Below are 24,387 nucleotides of genomic sequence, written 5' to 3'. Positions count from 1 at the left end.
CCCACCTTCTTTTTCATAGTTTTTTTGCATGGTATTTTTTTCAGTTGGTTTTTGCCCTAACCTTTCACATGGTAGTTTCACCTGGTATTTTAATCAGTGGTTTTCACCTTAGCTCTTGCCCAGATTTCCCTGTAGACTTTTGTAATTTTATTTTTTCCCCATATTTTTCACCTAGATTTCTTTCTGGATTTTTCTGACCTTTTTGTCCAACATTTTACCTAGTATAGTTACCAGGATGTTTGACTCAGCTTTGTGCCTCCTGAGTGCTGGAATTAAAGACATGAGACACCAATGCCTGGCTTTTACCTGGATTTTTTTTTTTTTTTTCGTTTTTTGGAGACAGGGTTTCTCTGTGTAGCCCTGGCTGTTCTGGAACTCACTTTGTAGACTAGGCTGGCCTCGAACTCAGAAATTTGCCTGCCTCTGCCTCCCAAGTGCTGGGATTAAAGGCGTTCGCCTGGCTTCACTTGGAATTTTTAACAACGATTTTCATCTTAGCTTTTGGCCAGATTTCCCCCTAACCTTTCAGTTCATCAAATTTCCCCATATTTTTCTCCCACATTTTCCCCTGAATTTTTGCCCAGAATTTCCACCCGGCATATTTACCAGAATCCAGATCTGTGCCATGCCATGCAGTACATTTTGCCAAGATTTTCTCCCTGATATTGTGTGTGTTTGTGTGTATGTATATATATATATATATATATATATATATATATATATATATATGCATGTATATATGTGTGTATATATATATATGTATATATATATACATATATATATATATATATATATATATATATATATATATAGAGAGAGAGAGAGAGAGAGAGAGAGAGAGAGAGAGAGATTGGATTGATTGCCTGACTTTTTGGGCCAACATCTTCACTCAGTAATTAAACTGGCATTTTAACCAGAATACAGCATCCAGTCTTTCTGTTGTACTTTTTGTTTAAAATTTGTGCAAATATTGTTTCCATAATTTTCTCTTAGATTTTTCTTTTGGACTGTTGGCACTAAATTTACTCTCAGCATTCTTCTTCTGCATTTTCAACACAAGTTTTCATCAGCCTATGCCCAGATCTTTCCAATAGCCTCTCCTCCTGGCTCTAGTGCCTGGATTTGTGTTTTTATATTTTCACTAAACCTTTTCACACCACGTTTTCCCCATCAGTTCTCACCAGGATTATTGCTTTACTTTCTGCAAAGATTTTGCTCCCAGCTCTTTTGCCCATGTTTTTACCCATGTTTAAACATGGATATCCACACAGGCTTTTCACCTAGCATTTAATTAACCCAGCATTTTGACTATGGTTTTTCAAGTTTTAGAGCCTGGAGTTTTTTCCTAGCCTTTGCTCACACCTTTTCCCCCCAATATATAAGTGTTTTATTGTCCCCAAAGAGCCCAAAATGTACTTGTGATCAGGATCTTGTTTCTGGAGCTAGGAATCTGAGGCCTCACTCATCAGCCTGCCGTACCATTCCCTTCTCAGACACATAGACGCCATCCAAAAACTTTCTGATATCCTTGTTTTTAACTGTTGTGGCTTGCTGAATCAGAGCAGCTGAATTTGAAACAAGTTCAATATCATTTCCTTCAAGTATTAATTCATCTTTCTGAGCTTGAGAGACAGAACAAGCCACACCTGTCCTCATCTGAACCCTGAGTATTTTTCACTCTAGAAATTTCAGATTTCAACCAAAGACCCATTCTCCTGAATAATGACATTGATGGTGAAGTGAGCATACACAGACCTCATCTTGTAATGGAAACCCAGTGATCATGTTCTGAACATGACTGCAGATGGTTCTGACAGTGGCCGGTTCCTTTCTGTTACCCCACCCACCATTTGTCAACCCAGAGCCTTTTCTTTTTCTTTCCAAGATGACTCAGCTCTACACTGATGTGATTAAAGTCCCTCCGCAGAGTTCCCCTGGGACCCTTGACAGTGACTGTGCGCCCCTTCAGAGTGATGTCAACATTTTCTGGGCAGTCTGATTGCTGAGAATGGTCTTCATTCTTGCAGTATACGGGGCAAGAGCTTGATCACACTTTTTGTGCCCGTGTTTTTTACCTGGATGTTTGTGCCAGCTCCACACTCAGCCTTTTCTGTCACAGTATTTTCCAAATTTCTCCTGCCTTTACACTGGTCTTTTAATACTCCTAGGGATGTATTTATAGTTTTTGCCTGATCCTTTCTCCTGGATCATTGGCCCACCCATTTTTGCAAATATTTTTACCCATTATTTTCACTGGGATTTTCCACACATACTCTGTGTGCTGATTTTTCTCCTAGGTTTTGGATCTAAGATTTGGGCCTGAGATTGAGGCTTGTGTTTTTGTTTTTTTGTTTGTTTGTTTGTTTTCTCGAATTTTTCTTCTGAAATTTTCATACACTGCTTTTAACCCACATATCTACCAGAATTTTTTTTTTTTTACTGTGCTTTGTGTCTGACTTTTTGCCAAGATTGTCCTCCCCAAATTGGTGCATGTATTATTCTTTTCCCTGAGATTTTGTTCTAGATTGTTGACACACCCTCTTCTACCATGCTTTACACAGAACCACTATTCTGGTTTTACATCTGGTTTTGCTTGTTTGCTTGTTTGTTTGTTTGTTTGTTTTGTCTGTATTTTTTTTCTGGACTTTTCTCCAAAGCCTTGCATATAGATATTCTGAAGAGGCAGACTCTGAGACAAGAATTCAAGTATAAGCAATTTGTTTGAGAGGTAACCCCTAGAAAGTATATAGGTATGGGGAATAAGAAAGGGAGAAGAGGGCTGGAGAGATGGCTCAGCCATTAAAGGCTAGGCTCACAACCAAAAATATAAGAAAGGAAGAGGAAAGCAGAGAGTAAAGGGTCATTGTCACACAAAAGTTGCTAGACATATGAGGTCAATTCTGCTCTGGTGCTCTAAGAGATGGTAGAGCATACATCATAGAGTTGTCCTAACATGAGGGTTGATTGATTTGAGGTTGTTGCTAGGAGTAACAACTCCCCAAAATTTCCAGATTTTTCTCTGTATGTGATCTGAGGGTGTTCCACTAGCAGACTGGATGCAGTGCCTAGCTGTGGGTGACAGGTACTTGGAGAAGGCATCCTTCTGATGTGTACAGTGAGCTCAGAGGAACAGGCTGCTAGCAGCTGTGTCACCTTGTGGCTGTATTCCTACATCTTTGTAGCCCTTCCATTACTGATTCACTGTCCTAGGAAAGGAGAGGTAAAGCAAGGCCTGGAACACAGCCATGGTTCTTAGGTATATGCAAACTTTCACGCCTGTGAAGTAAAAAATCTCATGCTTTATTTTATAGATAGAGCTTTGTGTGTTTGGTTACATCCAATTTGCAAAGCTCAATGAATAGTGTCTATTTATTGGCCTCTTAACTATTCTAATCTTTTCAGGCTATATTAATTAGATCTAAACATCTAAAGGAAACTTTTGTTATCCCTAATTTCCATATAAACACCAAATAAAATTTATAGGACCAAGGTCCTAAAACTACTAAAAACAACAAGAATTTGAGAGAATATGAAAAAGAAGTCTGTGAGATCTGTGAGTCTTGTGCTTGCTTGTCTCCAGGAGGTTCTGGTGAATCGAAGTTCAGAACCTTCAGAGCTATGTTGCAGGATATTTGATCACACTGTGAACCCTAAGATTGTGTTAGTTACTAGAAAAGCTTGGTTCTAGCTGTGGTGTGGCTCAGCCCTAGTACACACCTTTAATCCCAGAGCTTTCTGTATATTGTAAACAGGATTACATTCATTCAACCACAGGTCAAGAGGTAGAACAAGCAACCAGTTGACAGGGAATGAACGTAGGAAATAACCATAGAGAGTAAAAGGAAGTCAGGAGGGCAGGTAGAGAGATGCACAGGAAGTAGAAGGGAGGGACATTCTGTTTGAGGTACATTTGAGACTGTGTAGCGAAGAAGACAGCATAGAGAAAGAGAGCTTGCCTTTTGGGGGTGGGGAGACCGTCGGCTGAGGAGGAAGGACAGCTGGATCTTTCCCTGCCTCTCTGAGCGAGCAGGCTTTCACCCCAGCATCTGGGGTGAATATTTGAGATTTTATTTAAAAGCAGCAGAGCTAGAGTGAAAGGCTGTTTTCCTAGGGCCCACTCAGCTTGCAGATACCCTGAGGACTAGCACGTAACCAGTCCCAATTTCTCACACTAGGCTTCTGCTTTATTCTTATCCTACTGAAGGAATATTCCTATCAGAGCCTCTATTCCCCTCTATTCTTGTTGAAAAAAATAATCCACCTTGTTAAAATGTCATGGAAGAGTTTGTTCAGGGATGTGATAGGAGATTCAGGGAGGGTTCAACTCTAAACAGTGGGACTAGTGGTGATATACAGCCAAGGAACTGAGGTAGGGACTAGTGGATATGAAAAATTACTAAGAGGAAAAATCAAAGGTAGGTAGATTCTTGCTAAACCAACTCAAAAAGAATTTTTGCTGAAGGTAGGCCTGGGTGATCAGTTATCAAGGATAAAGCAACCCCTCTAGGTTGACTAAGCTTCCTTCTAGACTTGGCAAGGATAGATACAGACATGGAAGCTCAAGGTCCACACAGTTGGAAGGCGGCTCAGAGGAGCTCACAAAAAGTTTGATCAGGGAGTCTTTGTCACTTGACATAATGGTCTGGCTAACATTGAAAAAGCCACAGACTTGGATTTATTACCCTTCCACACTTAATTTCAGAATAACCTCTGAGTGTCAGAATTGCTGAGTGCAGGACATCTTAGTTTTACCAGCTAAAGTTCTTTCCAAAAATAAAACTGCTATTATTGTGGATGGAAAGGGTGGGACTTGAACCCAGAAAGTTTTGCTTCCCACCCATAGCCTTAACCACCTGAAGACACTTCCCATCTTGTTCATTCTTTAATGAGCTTAATGACTCCTCCATCACCACCTTGGGGCTAAAAAGATTTCACATGGTCCTTCTCTTAACTAGATCATGCTTCACACGCTTCAATTTCTTTGAGGCCTCTAAGAAGATACTGTCATGATGAATACTCCAAGATGTAGTTTTTTTTTTTTTTTTAAAGCATTGTCGTACAAAGGAAGAAGTGGGAGCAGACTCCTGCACTGGTTTCTATTTTTGTTATGCTCTGCTTTTGTTTGGTAATAGTGAGGAGGAGACTGGACCACAGCACTTATGTGTAGCAAGAATTTTTAATTCCCAGGAACTAGAAAACAAAACAAGTTTAAATTCTTTTCAATTTTATTTGCCCATGGACATCTGTGCTTATGGATTTGGAGGCTATAATACATTGCTTGTTCTTTCCAATAATTTTCTTTTGATAATTCCTCTGATGGTGTGAAGAAAAGGGTCCTAAGCATGGTTTAAATCTCTTATGATAATAGTTGCCAAAATCTATGTGGCAAACTGCTACTCTTACTTTCATACTAAAATAATAGGAAGGAAAAACACTCCAATTTATCAAAAGGTAAAGTAGCTGACAAAGCTTTAGGGAGCATAGGCTTCTCTGGCTCTGCTGTGTACTGACTGTGCAACAGAAGCAGGTGACTTAACCTTTGAATTTCTTGCTCCGTGTTGCAAAATACAATGTTTTGCCTTATTGATTTTTAAGGGTCCTTTTAAGCCATGAGTTTTTGGAGTCTGTCACAAAATGGAGTCAGATGACTCTCATTATGTTAGCACTATGTACACACACACACACACACACACACACACACACACACAACCATACATACATTGCATAGATGAGTTTCAGCAGCTTCAGGGCAATGGCATTCCCTCAAGAGTTTCTCTTCATACACATTCCTTCTTTTGCCTTCTACATTTTCTTCACTACCTGAACTCTGACAAGGAAATAAACTCTCGCTTTTTCCCTGCCTGGCACTTCTGTTGCTCTACTGCTCCCTATGCTGTCTGCTCGGCTCCTCTAAATGGACAGGGTCTCCTTTCTCCATTCTCAGGCCTCTTTCCCCAGATATGTTGTTTCCCTCCAACCAGACCCCTGACCTTCCCCGAGTAGTCAAACTTTCCTCTTAAGTCCTTCCACTCCCTCCAGCTAGAGCTCCCAGAGCAATGTCTGTCTTGCTGCCTCTACAGGTTCACTAAACCTTGGAATGCACTGCCCCCATCTTATAGCACAGTGATTCTTAATCTTCCTAATGCGATGACCCTTTAATTATTTTCATTGCTACTTCATGATTGTAATCTTGCTACTGTTATGAGTCATAATGCAAATATCTGTGCTTTCTGACCGGATTGGGCAACCCCTGGGAATGAGTTGTTGGAACCCTCAAAAGCGATTGGGACCCAGAGGTTGAGCAGTTCAGTTAGAATATGTCCAAACATAGCTTTCTCTTTTGACTTCTTGAAGGCTTGTGCAGTATCTGCCATCTGCCGTGCCCCTCTTGTCACAGCCTGTCCCCAGCTACTGGGTCAGACACATGTCTGGACTCCCTCCTCTTCACAAACCCTCCCAGGTAGGCTGTGCTCTGGAATCCACTCCATGCTTCTTTCCTTGTTCTCCTTTTCCAGGTCTGTCCCTGGATGATCTCACCTATTGGACTCTGCAACTTCCTCCAAACCTCCAGGCTTCCTCTTTCAGTATCTCAGCCAATCTCGCCTGTCACTCTTTCACTTCCCTGGACAATTTGTAATCCTGACCCCCTGAATTCCTCTATTCTCTGTTTTGTGTTTTGCAGTCCTAGCTATCAAACCCATGACTGCACATGTCAGCAAAGTGTTCTACTACTGATCCCACCCCCTTAAGTTCCCCATTGTTTGGTCTTACTATATGGATATATAATTAATAAAAAATTGCATGTTTGCTGAATTGTCATTGCCCAGTCCAGGCCTTCACTTGCTTAGAGGGTGAACAAGATCTTCCTTCTTGGTCTGATTGCTCGGCTTTTCAAAGCAGCCCTCAGACTGTCACTAGAGTTTTCTCTTCCTGAAATGTAGTTGACTATGTCACTTCTCTGTCCCAAACCAACACCTACATTTCCCACGGGATGCTTCCTCCTTTGGATTTTAATAGCTAATAGGGGAAAAAATCAAAATTCAAAACTGATTTATCAAACATATTGTGTTAAACAAAGTTCAGTGTGTTTCTTTACTGCAGATACTTAAGACAGGTTACCACGACTTGAATGCCCAAGGCATGTGACAGTAGATTAGTTCTCAACTTCATTTAACCTTTAGAGCATTTGGACACTAGGAAATGTGGCAGAGTGGCAGAGCTATCAGACAAGAGCCCAGGTCCCCGAGTATACATGCAGAAGAATTCTCCAGCATATATGATGCTCTAGTAGAAACACACGGAACATTAGGCACTTGAGAATAAATTGTGTTCAGTTTGTAAGACTCAAAGTTATGATTTGCCTCGTCCTCAAGCAGGGGTGTGGTTTTGCCAGCTGCAGATGGTTTCTTCAATTGTGTGCTGTTTAGAATTCTGGAGACTTTTCAGAAGGTATATAAATACTCGATCCCCAAGAGGCAGTATGGGTTGTTGGTGGGTTATTGGTTGCTTGTTGGTTGTTGTTAATTGTTGTCAGCTGTGGTTTGCTAAGTAGTTGTGTGTAAAGAAGAAACAAGAAGAAGAAGAAGAAGGAGAAGGAGAAGGAGAAGGAGAAGGAGAAGGAGAAGGAGAAGGAGAAGGAGAAGGAGAAGGAGAAGAAGAAGAAGAAGAAGAAGAAGAAGAAGAAGAAGAAGAAGAAGAAGAAGAAGAAGAAGAAGAAGAAGAAGAACAACAACAACAACAACAACAACAACAAGAAGAAGAAGAGGAGGAGGAGGAAAACAAAGAGGAGGAAGAAGAAGAAAAAGAAGAAGAAAGAAGAAAGAAGAAAGAAGAAGAAGAAGAAGAAGAAAGAAGAAGAAGAAGTTAGTTATCTGACAGCAAAGATCAAAGTCTTTGCCCCCAAGGAATTTGACATTTCTAATCAGCAGGAAGTAGTCTAATGATAATATTGCCCCCTTTCCAATTCCTGACTTTATTCAGGGATCTCCTTCCATTCCTCTCTATTCGTTTTTCTTTCTTATCTAGTGTTAGGGGACTGAAAGGGTGGAAGTAAAGGAGTGAAGAGGGATGGAAGAAAGAACCCACAAAGTAGTGAACTGTCAGATGCTGATGGCATTCTTAAGTAGCTCTGTGATAAATAGACATTATCTGATTTCACTCTCTTGACCAGTAAGGTGTTATCATTGTCCCATTTCACAAATAGACAAAGTAAGTCTTAGAAAGGCAAATAAGTTAGAGACAAGAGACTCAGAGTTTGGATATAGTCATTTGACTTCTGGGTCCTTGATATTAATCACATGAAATTCCTATATCCTACATCCAGGTAATTTTATCAGGAAGGATAGGTTTCTGATATGGCTTGGCTGATTATGTTAATAACATCTACATGATTTACTCCCAGTGTTTTATTTTGATAATTTTGGTTGTCAAAACTGGGAGGTAACTCTGGAGACTAGTAGCTAGAGACCAAAGATGCTTCTAAAATAACCTACAGTACACTGGGCAGCACCACAAAAAATAGCTATCTGTTCACAATGCTGTCATACTAAGGTTGAGACACCTTGACTAAACATTTCATATATTTAGGCAATAGAGCTCCAAATATTAGTAAAAAATTCATGTTCTTGTTTAGAGTAATAAGCATGCTTACCCTTTTTATGCTTTTTTTATTATTTTACTTATACTTTTTATTCTGCTTTATACCTTATTACCCCCCAAAAATGGGACTAAAAATGCTAACCAGTGGCTTTGGTGTCCAGAAGGGTTGAGCCTTGGCCATCTGGGGAGGGAATCCAGCTCACAAAGACCGGCCACAGATAAAGAGTTTGGTTTGGCAGGACTTCAGGAACAGTATATGGCAGCCGAATAGATTCCTTTTGAATGAATGCCAAGGCCTTCTGGTTCCCTAGTAACATCATTTCCCTGACATTCCTCCCGTATTTGAATTTTTAGCATCCTGACACTTATTTTGCAGCAAAGCAACAAAAGAAATTTTTGGAAAAGTCATTAGAAGAGGAGGGAGGAAAAGAAACCTAGAGAACATCTGGTCTGACATCTGCCCACCCCCTCTGGTGTAGGATGCTTACATTCCAACATCATATGATGTAGAGAAGCCACCCTCTCCAGAGTCCAGAACAGGTTTCAAGATAATATTCAGTTCACTCTGTATTGATCTACTGCTCCTGGACATGGAGCCTACTCTGAAGTGTGGTTAATATACCTGGTGAGGCTCCATTGGAGAAAATTAATTTTTCTTTGCCAACAAGTATCATCTGCAAAAAGTCTTCTTGGTTAGGGGTGGGGCTTCCTCTTCCCATTGCTGAGACACTAGGCCTTGTGTATGCTGCCACACCCTCTCTGAGTTCACATGTGTATTGATTCTGCTGTATCTGAAAGACAGTTTCTTTAGAGTTATCCATCACCTCTGGCTCTAAAATCTTTCCACTCCCTGTTCCACATGGAGTCCTGAGCCCTGAGGGTGAGGAGGATAAAAGTCTCTCACTCTGCACATTGTGGGTCTCTGCTTGAATCCTAATCTATTGCAAGAAAAACTTTAATGGTGGCTGAGTGTGGCACTGATCTGTGGGTATAGCAGTATATCATTAGAAATCATTTTATTGCTGTGTTCCTTTAGTAAAACAATAGTATTTAGTTTTCTGTGGGGTCCATGGTTTGGCCAACCTAGAAGTGTCAGACACAGGTTCCATCTCATGGAGTAGACCTTAAATCTAATAAGACAGTGACTTGTTACTCTTGGGCACATTGGTGTCACTTATTGCACTAGCATATCTCTCAGGCAGGTCAGTCTTAGGTCAGTAGGGACAAAGGCTGTAGGTAGGCACCAGCTCCATTTCTTCATGTTCAAGGAGTTATATTAAGTGCTGCCTTTTGGCAGTAGCCTGAGATGTTTGAGGGTTTCTGTGGAAACCCTTTGGCCAATAATTCAACAAGAGTAATCCCTTCCTGTTAATGGATGTTTAGTTTGGTGGGGTAAAATGTCTATATAGAACGTCTACAGTCTGGATGTCTCCCTATAATCTTGTAGTTCCATTTAGATTTTTCCTGTATGTATATTTAAGGAGTCTTCTACAGTAGCAGCTTTCCATATGTCCCCTGACTAGGTCCCAATATTAGATATCCATCCTCATATTCTCTTCCTCTATCTCCCACCCCATTTAGCCTTCCTCTCCAGTTTTCCACCTCACCTCTTCATAAAAATATATTCTATTTTCCCTTCCTTGGAGGATCCTCTCCTACCCTTTAGTCCCTGGCTAGGTACTTAATTTCTATTATTATATGGATTGCAGCATGTACATTGAAGGCTTAAAAACTAACATATACCTATGAATAAAACATGCAATATTTGTCTTTTGAGGTCTGGATTATCTTATCCAGCTTGATTTTTTTTCTAACTCCATTCATTTTCCTGTGAATTTCATAGTTTCATAATATTCTATTGTGTAAATGTACTACATTTTCATTATCCATTTATATGTTGATAGACATCTAGGCTGTTTCCAGTTTCTGGCTGTTATGATTAGAGCATCGATAAACATGGATTAACAAGTGTCTCTGTGGTAGAGTGCAGAGTCCTTTGGGTTTGTGCCCAAGAGTGGTATAGCTCGATCTTGAGGTAGATCTATTCCCAGCTTTCTGAGGAACTGACAGTGATTTCTATACTGACTTTGCAATTTTGCACTCCCACTGGCAATAAGGAAGTGTTCCCCTTTCCCCACATCCTTACCAGCCAGCATGTGTTGTCAATTGTTTTATTGATTGATCACCAGTCTGACTGGTGTAAAATGAAATTTTAAAATAGTTCTACTATGTATTTCCTTAATGGCTAAAAATGTTGACCATATCTTAAAGTGTTTCTCAGCCATTTGTATTATGTCTTTTGGGAATCCTGTTTAGTTCTGCATCCCATTTTTCAATTGGGTTATTTGATTTCTTGATGTTCAGTTTTTAAGTTATTTATATATTTTAGATACCAAAACTCTGTCATCAGTGTATTATGTCTGGGTTTTGGTTTAATTCCATTGATGAACATGTCTGTTTTTATGCCAGTTCCATGCTGGTTTTGTTGCTATAGCTCTCTAGGTCAACTTGAAATCAGGAATGGTGTTACCCCCAGTAGTTCTTTTATGTTCAGGATTGTTTTAGCTATGCCTTATTTTTATGTTTCTATATGAAGCTTAAAATTGTCCTGTCGCTGCGCCAGCACTGGCAGCAGTCCCAAGGCATCAGCTCTGCACCTAATCCCCCCAAAGCCCAGAGGAGATTGGACTCCCAGGAGCTCTAACACACCCAGGAGTGTAGGATGCTGAAGAAACATGGTGGCCACCAGAGCGACGAGTGAGACATGCTGATGCCAGGACAAAGAATAATGCTGACCTGAGAGCTTGTGGAGTGCCCTGACAATGGTGACTGGAAGCTATTGGACATATATTCCCAACCCACCATTGCTTACCTATAACCCTGATGGGACAAGCTGCCTTGACTCAAGTTTTTAGACCTCGTGGAACAGAGGATCAAAAAGAGAATTTATAATGACTCTTGTATTGTTCTTAAATGTGACCACTTATTTGGACTCAATCATAGACTGATATAGAAATCAATCCAAGATTGGAAATAACAGTCTTCATTTGGAAGTCCAGTTCTGAACATTTTCAGAGACATATATGGAAGTTAGCTGCAGTTCTCTATGATGATAGTTATGATATGATGATATGATATGATGATAGTTATGATATGATAGATATGATATGATGATGTTAGCAAGAGATAAAGTTGGGACAAGATCTGGATTTCAAACAAGTGTTAGTATATGTGTTAAGGCTCTTTTAATTGTCAAGTTAAAATTACTTTGGTTTCTTCTACAGAATTTAATGTAAGTTGCATTGATTGTACACTTTTTAATTGTGTTTGTGTTTTGAAATCCGGCCTGTCAGTTATGGAGGTCTATCAACCAGCTTTTGTTTTATTGGCCTGAGTATCACAGAACCTTGGTATTCAAAAAAAAGCCTGAAAGTACTGGATGAAATGAGTCAGGCTTTAAGCAGAAGCAACAGGGTAGTGGGCTTGATTGTTGCTGGTATAACAGCTTTAATTACATTTATTGCTAGCACCACTGCTTCTGCAATTGCTTTGACACAAGAAGTTAACTTAAAGACAGCTGCTTTGTTAATCATTTAGCAAAAAATGTTACTAATGTGTTGAATATTCAAGAGGAGTTAGATAGGCATTTGGAACAATGGATTGATTCTCTTTATCCTATTCAAATTATTGGAAAGAGGTTCAGAATTTAAAAGTAAGGAACCATCTCAAGTGTCATGCCAAATACCACTGGATTCATGTTAGTTCTAAAATTTACAGTGGTAGTCACTATAATTAGGAAAAAGTTTAAAGACTCTTGCAGCGTATTTAGCATACATACTTCTAACACCTCTCTGGATGTTTTAGCTTTGCATAGTGAGCTTATAAATTTAAAGAATGCTGCTCTGTTGAGTGTTGATACAGCAGATATTGCTGATAAAATTACTCATGGCCCAAGGTCAGTATTTCTATTTTGGTCAAGCTTCAAGAATGGCATATATAGCTTGATCATGCTAGCCTTTTTGTCCTGGGAATACTTTTATTCGTGCCCATCCTGTTAAAGCTTGTCTTTAACAACATCAACATGTTGACAGCCAAAGTACATGGCTTGAACCTGAAAATGGACCCCAAGACAGAGTTATTAAATTAACAGGCTGACAAGCGAAGGATGGGTAAGATTCTGCACAGAGCCTCACCAACCTAAGACATAAGTGCATTGCTTTTGATAATGCATATTCCATGATGGGTAAGGAAAGCATTCTTGTCAGAATGACCTAAGACAGGCTCAGTCTTGTTAATGAAATAAAAAGGGGGGAGAGGTGGAAAGGCTTTGGGGCTGCTTGGCAAGACTTGAACATGGGCCCAAAATAAGGAAATGGGATGTGTGGCAGGATTATGACATTGGCCAAGGACAAGGAAGTAGACTTCAGGCAGGAATCTGACACTAGGTTAGAATAAAGAGGTAATTTCAGGCAGGAATCTAAATCTTAAGCTAGAACAAAGAAGTAATTTCCAGCAGGAATCTAAATTTTAGTCTAGAACAAGGAAGTAGGCTTCAGACATGAAAATGACTTTGGGCTAGGACAGGGAAGTAGGCTCAAATATTTTGGTCATCTTGATAAGCCATTAGAAACAGTGATCATGGGAGTGTTCACGGAACTTTGTTTACTGCCTTACTTGTTTTTTGACTATTTATGTTTATTGTCTTGCTTGTTCCTTGACTATTTGCATCTATTGTATTGCTAGTTTCTCAACCTAGAACTGACCTTAATACTTACATGTAATTCAAATGGCATAAAACCAAAAAGGAGGAGGGGGAATGGGATAGGGGTTTTCTAGGGAGGGGAAATGGAAAGGGGGGATGACATCTGAAATATAAATAAAGAAAATATCCAATAAAAAAGGAAAAAAAGTCCTCTCAATTTCTGTGAAGAATTGTGTTGGAATTTTGATGGGAATTGCATTGATTGTTTTTGTAGGTTTGCTTTTGCTAGGATAGCCATTTTCACTAAATTAATCTCACCAATCAATTCATGAGCATGGAAGATTTTTTCCATCTCCTGATATTTTCTTCAATTTCTTTCTTTGATGTCTTAAAGTTTTTATTATACAGGTGTGGTGTGATGTTTATTTATTTTCATTCAATTCTAGAAAGTCTTTAATTCCTTTCTTAATTTCTGCCTTGACCCATTTTTCATTAATTCATGAGTTGTTTAGTGTTCATGAGTTTGTAAGCATTCTATTGTTGATAATAGCCAGCTTTAATCCATGGTGGTCAGAGAGGGTACTATTTCAATTTTCTTGTATGTGTTGAGCCTTGCTCTGTATCCAAATACATAGTCAATTTTGGAGAAAGTTCTATTATCTGCTGAAATAAAAATGTATATTCTTTTGTATTTGGGTACAATATTTGGTAGACATTTGTTATTTGATTCATGACAATATTGGACTCTAGCATTTCTGTTCAGCTTTTTCTCTTATGGATGGCCTGTGGGATATTGAAGCCACCCACATCACTCTGTAGGGATCAATATGTGATTTTAGCTCTAGTAGTGTTTATTTTACAAACTTAGGTGCCCTTGTATTTGATGCACAGATGTTAAGAACTGCAATATTCTCTTGGTGGATTCCCCCTGTGATATATATGTAGTGTCCTTCCCTATCTCTTCTGATTAGTTTTGGTTTGAAGTCTATTTTGTCAGGTACTAAAATGGCTTTACCTGTTTGTTTCTTGGGTTCATTTACTTGGAATATCTTTCTTCATTTTTTTATCTTTAGGTGATGATTATCCTTGGTGGTAATGTGTGTTTCCTGGGGGGGGGGGGGGTAGCAGAAGGATACATACTGTTTTCGAAAGTTCAGTGGGTAGCAGAGAAGAATAGAAATAGTCTAGGGGAAAAGGCTAGTTCTTGGCTATAGTTTTAAAATTTTTTTGCAAGAAACTAATAGCCTAATATTATTGGGAGTCACTTCAAAAAGACCATATCAAAATAGCACAGACTAAGTGTCACAAACACTAGAAACTTATTTTCTGGAGTCCAGATTTCAAAATTAGAGAGCTAGAAATCAGTTTACTAATCCAAGCACTCCTTTTATAATGGGTGTGGAAAGGGAGCCATAGATTGTTTGTCTCATTTATAAGTACATTAGTCCAGTCACAAGAGGTCCACTTTCACCAGGTATCATGGTGGGAATCAGCTACTTGGGAAGTCAAGGTAGGAGAGTCACTTGAGTCCGGGAGTCTGGGCCACATAGAAAGATATTCCTTCACTAACACTGCCCCCAAAGTAAACAAATAAAAACAATACCAAAATAAACTGTTCTATCACACATGAGCTAGAACTTTACATATACATTGTTAGGGAGATATACAAACAATTAACCATGGCACTATGGCCATAGAGATGTCAGCATTCAGTGGGAAATGGTGTCAATCTCCAAATGTTTCCAAAATATCTGGAGTCTTTAATCAAATAGACAAATCACCCATACATGTGAATTTTTCACTTTCTTGCCATCTTAATCTAACAGCTAAAATTCTAGGCAGAGATTATGAAGTGGATATAAATAGACTGAGAGCATCATTATATGTAATTTGGAGTGTTTTGCTGGCGTACATCTGCAAGCACTTCAGGAACACTTTCAAGCTGTGTTTACATGATATTAAACATCTGGATGAAAATTGAAAAAAATAATCAATTTGGATTGAAAACAAAACAGAAGTACAGATTTCGGTGTCCTGGCCCCTGGGACTGTGAATGCAGAGCAGCTCTTCACGGCCCAGTAATGAGATAATAGTGCCTAAGAAGGGCCACCGAAATGGCCAAGGGGCAAAGGGGTCTTCTGTGGGAAGGCAGACTTTAAAAAGAGAACTCTATTGTGCAGGCAAAGGAGGGATGCAAGCAAAGACTAATATGAAGAACATGAGTCATAAAAATCTAAACTTCTGGATCCAGAAGGTTTAAATATTTAAGACAATGACTTCAGTTCAACTGAAAATCCAGTAAATCCTTGTTATCGGGGGATGGTCTTTCAGGAAATTTAAGCTTTTAGTTAGTCAATAAATTCTTAAGACACTTGAAGTTTCACAGTTTATTTTCACCCTTGCATGTAGAAAGCTTTTCAAAACATGGAACTTTCTTCCAGTCCTCTTCTCTGGAATATATTTTACCTTGGTTGGTTGCTACTTTAGTTCAGTATGTCTCATATGTTTGTGACTCAGTGGGCCCTGGAAATGAACTCAGAGTGTTAATACACTTCTGTTACTACCTCTATTTCTTAAGAGTTCTCTTTTTCCTTTTTCCCATTCATGGCTTTGTTCTTGTAACTTGTGTTAGAATAGGCTCTGTCAGAAACAGGCCATGAAATAAAGATGTGATAAGATGTTTTCTTGAGAGTTAATCCCAGTAGGTCCCAGTATATTCCAGCACATCTCAGTATGCCCCAGTATATCCCAGTATGCCCCAGTACATCTCAGTATACCCCAGTATGTCTTAGCATGACCCAGTACATTCCAGAATGTCCCAGTACATGCTAGTATATCACAGTATTCCCCAATATGCCCTAGTGCATCCCATTATGCCCCATTATGCCCCAGTACATCCCAGTATGTCCCAGTACATGCCAGTACATCCCGGTATGTCCTAGTACATGCCAGTACATCCCAGTATGTCCCAGTATGCTCCAGTGTATCCCAGTATGCCCCAGTATGACCCAGTGTGTCCCAGTATGTTCCAGTATATCTCAGTATGCTTCAATATGTCACAGTACATTACAGTATGCCTCAGTATGCCCCAGAACATCCCAGTATGTTTCAGCATGTCCCAGTACATTCCAGTGCAGGCTGCCATGGGCCAAAAAAGGGGGAAAGCAGTAACTTCTGATGTACTAATTGTAGTCCCTGTTCTTTGAGGGCATCTGGAGCTTGTTGCCCTGGACCTCCATAAGACTGTGTAGAGCTGGTTCTCACTGAAGGAGGACTCAGGCTTATTCCCCCCATCCTCCCCACTATTCTTGAAGGGTTCTTTTTTCACTTCTACTTCCAGAGGCCTGAAGTTCCCTTCAGAAAGAAAAAGGCCATCTAGGTTGTAGGAAGATGAGTTATAGGCCATATGGGCATGGGAAGGGATATTATACCTAGCTCTGGTGCCCCACTGCTCCCTCTTGTTCTAATGCCTAACAGAGTTTGGGAGTAAAAAAAGAAAACTAAACAATAAATATGATCTTAAGAGACTTACCAATGACATTTTCATTTAAGTTGAAAATTAGAAACTTTTCTTCCTGATTTCCCTCTGGTTCTTGGCTGTAGTTGCAATACATTTTGCAAAGAAACTAATAGTCCAAAAATATTGGGAATCCTTCCAAAAAAGCCAATCAAAATAATTTTTTAAATAAGGTGAAAGGACACTAAATGATAGCTTAAGTCAGGCAAGTTCTCCAGAAGTTTATACTGACTTCTTTCTGTTATTTCAGGTCATTGAAAATGGCCAGAACACCAAAGTATCCAGGATAGGTAGGTCTAAGTTCCCAAAAGAAACACACAAATGAAAGTAGTGAAACTGAGTCAAACATAACATTGTCATACGCTGGCATGTGGCTTTCTGCTTGCAGAGCCAGACTGGGAACTTCAGATCAGAGAATATATAAGGACTCAGGGCACAAAGCATTATGGGTAACAAACAATATTATCTCCTCCCTCGTCTAGTGGAAGGGCACTTGATCAAAACTGACTCAGGATCATGTAGAGAATGTGGTCCTCAGAACTGGCATCTGAAGAGGTCTAGGACAGACAAGCAGCCCTTGAATTATATCCAGTTCATGAAAAGTCAGAAGAAGCCTAGGCTTTAGTTTGATGTTTGTGGGCTAGAACGAGGCTGGTGACAGTGATGTTGGTGAAGAGGGGGATGTCACAGCTTGGCAATGTTTGTGCCTGTGGTCCCCATCATTCAAGAGGCCAAGATGGAAGAATCACTTGAATCCAGTTAGGGTAATATCCATTTTTTAAAAGTCAGGGTCAAGAGCTATAAGGTGTTAGATAGAAGAAAGAAAAAGTAAAATTTAGAGACCCATGGAAGACTTACAGTTAGAATTCAATAGGACATTGGGTGCTAACATAGGAATAATACAAAAGTAAGAAAACAAAGCTTATGGCCAGGAGTCTGGGAACTCAGAGCATTTGGTCACAATGAGGACTTCAGAAAGGCAGATTGCTCAGAGCAGAAGTTGAAAGCCTGCATCACACTGACCCTACCCTTCACACAAGGGGAGAAGAAGATGAAAGATTGTGTTCTTGGGTTTCCAAAGCTCACTTTTTTTTTCTGCTAGTAATTCCTCTTCTTGATAGCTCTTGCTGAAACACCACTGTATGAAGGAAGAAAGTAGGTGTCCTGTACACTTATTTTCTGAATGGAACTTTAATATTTGATCACTATATTTAATCAAATTTATCAAGGGGAATTAAAGTATGAGTTACAGGAATGTGGAAGATGAACTGAGTTCCTAACTTCTCAACAATTATGTGCCTGAGACAAAATCCACATTGAGGAAAGGAACACAATTTGGAAGGCAAGAAGAACACAAGCCAACTGGAACTATGGTGTCAATAAGCTTTGCTCTGGGGGAGGGCTAGTGCACTTGAATGCTGACACTGTGACTCAGATAATATACAATGCTATCCTGAAAAAGCTTTAATAAATTCAACCACTTGTAAATGTCTACATAACACAAATTTGGCAAAGATCTAAAACCCAGCTAAGATTGATACTAACAGCCAAAGGAGCAAATTGCTGAAGCACTAAAAACTGTATTGATACATATTTTGAAATCTCTCTCTGTGTCTCTCTCTCTGTCTCTCTGTCTCTCTCTCTCCCCCCGTGTGTGTGCATATGTGCATATGTGTATGTGTGTGTGTGTGTGTGTGTGTGTGTGTGAGAGAGAGAGAGAGAGAGAGAGAGACAGAGAGACAGAGACAGAGACAGAGACAGAGACTGTAGATGCCTGTGTAAGCCAGAGAAAGGCATCAGTTTCCTTGGAGCTGGAGTTTCAGGAGGTTGTGAGTCACCAGATAATGAATGCTGGGAACCGAATTCAGATGCTCTGCAGTCCATGCACTTAACTCCTAACTCATCTCTCCAGATAATATGTCATAATGAAAATAAATGTGATATTCTTGGCTAAAGAAGAATTTCCAACATTTGCTGTAGTGTTTGAGGTGTGAAGATGTTCACATCAGCACCCAAGAAGCCAGGCAATGATAGGGATAGTCTCAAGAGGCCTGCTAAAAGGTTAGAATGTTAACATGTGCCCTTTCTCAGAATGATGAAAGGTTTATGGCAACCAGATATCAGACCAAGGGCTTAGATGATTCCTCCAATAGAAGGAAAATAAAAGTATTTATGGCTTCAACCAGACAAATTGGCTTTGAATCAAAAGGGAGGGATCAATGAAAAGACAATGCCAAAGGAAGACTTGGGAAAGAAAGTGTTGGTTAGACTGAAGACAAGAACCAACAGTTCAAAAACTTGGGAAAGAGAGAGGGAGGGGAGGAAGAGACAAGGAAATTAAAAAGAGGTTTTGGTTAACTCCTACTTTTGGAAACAGGCAGCTGAGGCAAAATGAGGGCAAAGGTCAGTATTAGAGAAAGGGCTTGTGACATCAGCTAAAAGTCAGTAGGAATGCAAGCAGGTAGAAGGGCCACAAAGAAGAATGATAATATGAGGGTGTGCCATAAACTAGGTCAGTGACCTGGGTTCTAGTACCACCTGCCCCTAACTCTGTGCAAGGCACTCTATAATTTTAGACATGTGTCTTCTTATCTAAAGTGATGAGGTAAGAACTGAGAGGCCCTGAGCACTCTTTTCCTTTCTCCACCCCTAGATTCAACATAGACATTATGAAATCGGAGACTTACATAAATGAAGCCTTCCAGATTGGAACACGTATTTAGCTTTCCTAAGGATAAATTTTTTTGAAGAGAAGAATAAAAGGTTCCACTCAACACTTGGCAAGCAACATTTGTTCTGTATAATAATTAGCAAGTAAGCATTATTTGTCATATAATTATAATAAAATTAAAAGGGAAATTTAGGGCATTCAGTTTTCCTTCCCAGAGATCAGAGGGATGATTAACATAAACCACGGAGAACGGGAGCTGAAGGCGGATCCAGGGACGGAATGCCAATTTCAGAAGAGTTCTGGTCCAGAAAACCTCAGGAATTCTGAGTTCCAATCTCACCTGCCACTCCAAGCACTTGGACATGCAATTTCTCCTCTGCTTCAACTGGTATGTATGTGGAGGACCAAATTCAGATCCTCTGTAAGAGCAACACATGTTTCCAGCCCCAGATAATATGTCTTAATGAAAATAAATGTGATGTTCTTGGCTATAAGAAGATTTTTCCACTTCTGTGTTAGTGTTTGAAGTGAGAAATCCTAAAGTAATTCCAAAGGAATCCTAAGATCTGGAACTCCAGCCTCCCACAATAGCTCTGCCTAAGACTCTCCAGGAAACATTATTCCTATGTCTAGGTCCTAATGAAGCCAAATGAAGACATCATTTCATCCACGTTCAGAGAAGGTAAAGGAATTTATGGAACTAGCTACACGGGTAACGGAAGAGTGGAGGGGTCAAACAGAGCCTCACTAGGCAATCTGAACACTAATTGCAGCAGGCAGCCATTGGCACTCCGAGCTGGAAGGACATAAAACAGGAGATGCTCTGATGGCAGCCTAGATGATAGAAGATAGGGGTCACAGACAAGACGCAGCTGTCATCAGAAAGCCAAGATTCGGGGATAGAGGGCTGGGAAGAGTGCCCTTGATACTCATTGCCCTGCTCTCACCCCAAGGCTTCAACCAGCTAAAACAAAACAAAACAAAACAAACAAAAATAAGAGCCTACAAAAAGCAGAATGGTGTACAGACAACAAAGGGGAAGTTTCAAAGGACACACATTTTAGTTTACTTTTGGTTACTGTGAGAAACACCACAACCGAAAGCAACGTGGGAGGAAAGGGTTTACCTCATCTTGTAGTCATGGCAGGAACTTCACAGCGCAGAGACCTGAAGCAGAAACCAGGGAGGAACCCAGCTTACCTGATTTCTCCCAGGCTCAAGTCCCGCTACCAATCATACACAGCCCTTGCCCCCTTGCCCACTTGCCCAGGGATGGTAACAACCCTGAGCAGGAAAGTTAGCAGTCAAGAACATTCTCCCCAGACATGCCCACGGGCTGATCTGATTGAAGTGAACCTTCAATGGAGGCTCCTTTTTCTCATGTGTGTTAAGGTGACAACTAAGATCAGTATCACAGTGCATCAGCAGTGACTACAACTAGTAGAATTATTCATGGATTTTTTTTTATCTTCCTTCTTTGTACTTATATTTTCCCATTTTCTATAGTCAGAATGCACTGCATTTGAAAGAAGAGGTGGGAATCATAAAAATCTTATTTTTGCTAGAAAGAAAAAAAAATGTGAAAAGCCCCTCCCTTCTTTCAAGGCTGTTTTCCAGCCCTTTGTTCTGGTAGTTCAACACTGAACTACCTTACAGCAACAGCTCCTATGGAGCCATGATGGTTTTGGCAGAAGCTGCCTTTATGTCTACCTTGAGATAAGTTATTAGTAATGAGGCTGTCTTGAACAGCCCCTCATCTTCTGGGTCAAGGCCACCTCAGTCCGGAGAAAAGCACACTTGAATCTGCAGTCAGAGTATTACAAACTACCTTCCTCAAAGCCTCCCTCCCTTCTGCTGTCAAGAGGTTTGCAGACACTCCCTTTCCATCCCACAAGAGGAGACAGGCAAATGAGTCATAGCCCTGGCTCAGACTAAAGGAGTATTATTTCCTTAGCAGAAATGAACCTATTTTATTTTCTGTTTTTGATACCTTACAGAGAGATATACTGTCCCCAGCAGATAGGCAACTTCTATAAAAACTTAAGAATTTTGTTTGCTGAAGTTAAAGAAAACAAAACAAACCAACCAAACAAACAAACAAAAAAAAAAACAGCCAATGGAAGTTAGACATTCCTGTGTCATAAGAGCTGCCAGGCTCCAAGGATGTAGTGGAAACAGTGAGAAGGTGGTTGTGATGCCCTGACTCTAGACTCAAGTCTGCAGAGTGATGCTAGTTTTCTAAAAATACACAAAGGCTCTGCTAAAACCTAGTTCTCCTTTCAGTTCCCAAACATTTTTTTAAAGGAAAAAAAAAGTGTCAGGATGGTTTTGTAAAGAGAGGATTCACCTTGAATTTCACTGTCTTCATGGGGTGATGGTCACAAGATAGTGTTTTAAGGGCTTCCTTCTCTAACACTGGGTTTCCCATCTGGAGGCACAGATAATGTGCATTCTATTAACATTTCTCTTTAAACTCTTTAAACGCCTATGCCTGTAATCAGTTCCCTTTGTCTTGTCCCGTGACAATGGATTGCAGTCCATAGGAAACTAGAATGGAGATGTTTGAATCTCTCTTCCATTGTTTAACTGTACATACACTATTTCATTCTACATCTGTCTCATTATGCAGAAATATGAGGCTGGAAACAGCTAACCAAAGAGGGATTGATTGCTACGTAAAGACTCATCTGGTGGGCTTTTTAAGACACTTTGATTGGTTCATCCTTCTCTGCACCCATGAACACTTACCTCTGAGCTCAGACAAGCTGGTATTCAGAAGAGGTCTGGGGATGGATGTACATATGTGTTTTGAGAATATGTGTTCTTGGACTTTTCTGTTGATCTCAGCACAAGAAGGTTTTGGTGGGTTTTGTTGTTGTTGTTGTTGTTCTTGGGTTTGTTTGTTTGCTTGTTTTGGTTCTTTTTGCTGTTAGACATTGTCTTAGGGTTTCCATTCCTGCACAAACATTATGACCAAGAAGCAAGTTGGGGAGGAAAGGGTTTATTCAGCTTACATTTCCACATTGGTTTTCATCACCAAAGGAAGTCAGGACTGGAACTCAACCAGGTCATACTGACCCAAGTTCAGTTCCCAGCACTAACACTGCACAATTCACAACTACCTGTAACTCCAGCTCCAGGAGATCGATGCCCTCTTCTGACCTCTGAGAGCTCCTGTATCCATGTGTGTATACTCTCATACAAACATGTACAAATACACAGAATCAAAAAAAAATAGTAAGTCTTTTAAAAATGGGACATGAGTATCTACCTTTCTGTACTTTATAACTTTTCATTTATGCCGGGCAGTGGTGGTGCACACCTTTAATCCCAGCACTTGGGAGGCAGAAGCAGGCGGATTTCTGAGTTCGAGGCCAGCCTGGTCTACAGAGTGAGTTCCAGGACAGCCAGGGCTACACAGAGAAACCCTGTCTCGAAAAAAACAAAACAAAAACAAAAACAAAACAAAACAAAACAAAAAAAAAACTTTTTATCACCAAAGCCAATGAGTTTGGTCTTCCAGAAAACTTTCTCCTAGGACATAAAGTAGAGCTTTACTAGTGTTCTGTGAAGTCTACGTCTATATGAGAAGCCAAAGCGTGCCTGTAACACTGGACTACATACAGCAGTAAGTAGCAATTGTCCATTCCAGGCAGCCTTGATATCAGTCCTCCCTCATGTACTTACTGACCTGAAACCCAGATTCTGGCTTTGTGAAATGGAGTTAACAATAGGTTGAGTCTATACAATAGCCAAATTTCAACTGTTTTCAATCTTCAAAATGCAATTTCAAATGATTCGACCTAATTTATCTCTGGGTCTTAGCTCGGACAAAAGGAGTGCTCAGAGGATGCATGGGAATCTAGCACCTAAACTTAAAAGTGGGGATTCTCTTCCTGATTTATTTTCTCTCAGGTCAGTTGTTTGCAATTGCTGTGGGAAGTTTATAGTCATGAGAAGCAGGCTTGCCGCTACGTGAATTTTAAAGCCTATATGTAATAGAGGAACACAGTGAAAGCCCGTGTATACTCAGAATCTAAGAGCAGCTGCTTTCCTGCTAAGTGCTTCTTCCTGGTGTGGCCGCTTCATTAGTTAATAAATTGCTTTTGTAAAAAAGAAAGTGAAAGGGCATGTTGAGATCATTTAGTGCTTTGCATTTAGTCCCATCAGCAAGAAACGGTTCCTCTCCAGCTCCCAGGCCTGAGGAGGACATCAGGTGTCCAACATTCCTTACTCCCTTCAGATAGGACCGCTCATTGAACCTGGAGCTAGGCTGACAGCCAGCAAGTTTCAGAAATTCTCCTGTGGCTGTCCTCCACGGGTTTACAGGTACCTGTGGGGGCCATGCAGGGCTCTTAAATTCAGGTCCTCCATGCTGGAATACCAATCTCCCCATCTCCCCAGAAAAGAAAACGTTTTAAAAATCAATTCATTTTTAAAAATCAATTCATGCTTCTTGAGCTGGAGACAAAACTTGGCTCAGCAGCTTGATTGACAGGGCGGGTCCAGGCTTCCTGGCCAAATCAAGCTGGGCGCTTACCCAGCTCTCAGAACCAGCTCCACAAGCCACGCCCACACCGAGAAGAGTGATCTGCGGGAGTTATCTCTACCTGACTAGTTGTTTACTTCCTCACCAGGCGACAGGCCGGCTGCTTGTTCTCTCACCAGAGAACCAGCGTTATACTTCCCACAAAATTCCTGCAAGACTATTCGTTCCCCTCTCTACGCGAGGCAACAGACACACAGCTTTCGCTCAAGGCGAAGTGGTGAAGTTGAACTAAAACTCGTGCAGCCTCACAACCTTAAACCTAACAATCAACCTTTTTTAGTGGGCAGAGAGGTGCATTTTCACTTAGACAATCTTGCAAACTTTGCCACACCCAAAGAAGGGAGTCGTGG

The sequence above is a fragment of the Arvicanthis niloticus genome, chromosome 26, assembly GCF_011762505.2.
Source record: "Arvicanthis niloticus isolate mArvNil1 chromosome 26, mArvNil1.pat.X, whole genome shotgun sequence".
Taxonomy (NCBI): Eukaryota; Metazoa; Chordata; class Mammalia; order Rodentia; family Muridae; genus Arvicanthis; species Arvicanthis niloticus.
This window is presented reverse-complemented; position numbering follows the sequence as displayed.